This window comes from Pinus tabuliformis, chromosome 6, assembly GCF_031772625.1.
Source record: "Pinus tabuliformis cultivar Carrire ecotype Pingquan chromosome 6, CPIR1, whole genome shotgun sequence".
Classification (NCBI taxonomy): domain Eukaryota; kingdom Viridiplantae; phylum Streptophyta; class Pinopsida; order Pinales; family Pinaceae; genus Pinus; species Pinus tabuliformis.
Window position 1 is genome coordinate 1,547,804,213 of NC_142292.1, and position 2,540 is coordinate 1,547,806,752.

The 2,540-nt window shown below is 37.9% G+C and overlaps 1 long non-coding RNA gene across 1 annotated transcript; it reads left to right on the top strand.

Moving 5' to 3' along the window:
• Window positions 1–358: 358 nt before the first annotated feature.
• Window positions 359–1,313, top strand: LOC149264634 (uncharacterized). Its single transcript, XR_016250138.1, has 3 exons — window positions 359–800; window positions 890–1,079; window positions 1,214–1,313. It is a non-coding gene; the product is annotated as an uncharacterized LOC149264634 (long non-coding RNA).
• The last annotated feature ends 1,227 nt before the right edge of the window (window positions 1,314–2,540 follow it).

The window sequence follows — 2,540 nt, forward strand, 5'->3', positions numbered from 1 at the left end:
TTGTCTATAATGTGACTTTTTGAGATTCCGGTGACGGAATCCGGCGGAAGAAATTGAGATGAAATCATGATTTGTTGCAGTTAAAATGGTTTTCTAACTGCATATTCAGATTCAGCACCCTGAAAAACCCCTGGGACGGTTTCATTGTGCAGAAATTAGCTATCAAACTTGGATTCCAATAAATTACTGCCGGATTTTCACCGGAAAAAATCGCCGGAAAAGCTTTCAAAAAGTCGCGTTAAAGACTACTCCGTATTTATCAGTAAACTTTGAGGGTTTATGAAATATTACATCCAAAATATAATCAGTTGAAACGAGGGCTTGAACTTCCTAGTTAATGTTTCGTTGGCGGGATTTGAACCCAGGACTTGAACCTCTGACCACATGGGTAACGTTCTGTTCCCGGTATGGGCGTATAAATATTTATGTCATATGTCATATTATGGTGCTGCATAATTGTGGTTGTGGTTGCATATATGCAGGTCTCTCTGTGGTGGTTCCCAACGTTCCTTAAATGCATTTCGCAGTTTCAATAGCATGGGCTGTTCTTAACACAATGCCTGCTCTGCTCAATTCAAACCAATTCCTGCCTCTCGTCACGGACGGAACGCAGCCTCAGCCTGGTACTCAGAGCTAGATCCATCTGTCATAAAACCTGACCTCCGCCCGCTGCTGCGCTTCAATTCAATTCAATTCTCTGATACCCATGGAAATTGGCTTGCACAGCCCAAAAAGGGAGGTCTATACGGTGCTGATAAACAGGGCCATGGAACTTGGCTTGCACTGCCTGAAACAAGCAGGTCTGATAATGTATGTATAAAATGTGTAACTTATCTCTAAGAATTTGGGAGAATTAAATAATTGAATCGTATATTATATTGTGGCGCAGGAGTTATGTTGGGAGCTAAGCGGTTATAGCATGTATCAACTATGCAGAGGACGCATAGATTTCAGGGTAATCTCAACTGAATACATTTCCTTTTTTCACATGACGTGACCCAGAGAGTTGCATGACCTGTACTTGTACTGTGCTGATTATTTCTCTCTTTAAAGGTCGACAGGACAGTATAAAAAGAGTGGTAAGATTCGTCCATTCTTTTCATTCTAAAATTTCATTCTATAGATGTTAGGATTCCAAATTATGCACTGTTCTGTTTTGTTTTTGTAAGTTTTTCTCACACAGGAATTGGGTTTTGATTTAATGATTTGGCAGAGCAGTTGAACCCCACGATGTGCTGTTTCAATGCCCTGACAAAGGACGCACATTCCAACAGCGCAGTTAATGAGGAGATCCACAGCGGCAATGGAAGGCAGTTGTCTATAACGCGATTTTTTGAAAGCTTTTTTGGCGGGTTTTTCCGGTCGAAATCCGGCAGGAATTTATTGGAATCGCAAGTTTGATAGCTAGTTTCTGCACAATGAAAGCGTCCCAGGGGTTTTCCAGGATGCTGCAGTTAAAAAACCATTTTAACTGCAACAAATCAAGATTTAACCTCAATTTCTTCTGCCGGATTCCGTCACCGGAATCTCCAAAAAATCGCATTATAGACAACTCCCAATGGAAGGTGGATAACTGATAGTGGCAGCGATCCACTAGGACGGTGATGGTTACGGTCATATGGGAAGATGAACAGTGTGGACTGGAGGAAGTGCCTATACCTGAATTCCCATCCCAACTTTATATATATGTATATATGCCTATTTTTTTTTGGGTATTTGCTTTGTTTTTCCAGGATTGAGAAGGAGGATTGTTTGGTATTTGCTTGGTTTTTCCAGGATTGAGAAGGAGGGGCTTTTAATTTAATTTTTCCGCTGAGAATGAATGAGAAGCTATGAGGGATGAAGATCCTTCTCCCTTTCCAAGTGATGAGTGGCCCGAGCATTATGAAGCAAAGCAATGGAACTGTTATATTTTCTGAGCTTCATCCGATTTTATGTGAATGCAATTATGGGTAAATTTTCTTAGTTTTCATCGTGATATACATTTAAAATTGGATAACCCGACCCAGTGAATTTTATCAATTTGGTGGAGACCACTCCACTCCACTGAATGATGAATGATGGGCTTTAAGATGCACAGGGGCTTATTATTTTTATTTATTTTTGGCTTGCTAGATAAAATATAAATATTAAATTTTAACAGTTAGGAGTAAAAAACGTTATAAAAAAAAGAGTCCGGTTAAAAAATAATATATATAAAGCATTTATGCATTTTTTGTTATAGGAATTTATGCAAAGTAGTTTTGTATACAAAATATTTATGTATTTTTTTTGTTATACTGTATCAGAAAGTAGCATAGATTATCATTGATTTTTAAAATATATTTTTTTTTGCAGATAATGGCTGGAATATTTGTCCATGGCCAAAGCATTTACATCTTCATCATGTTCATGACATAAGACACATGGATCGCCTTCAAAAGAAATTAACATTTATATATTCATTCTGTAATTACTCTTGAAAATCTTATAATAATAAAAAATATTTTTTTGTTTGAAGGGGTTAAAAGCCCCTTCTCAATGCCCTTGAGAATGAACCA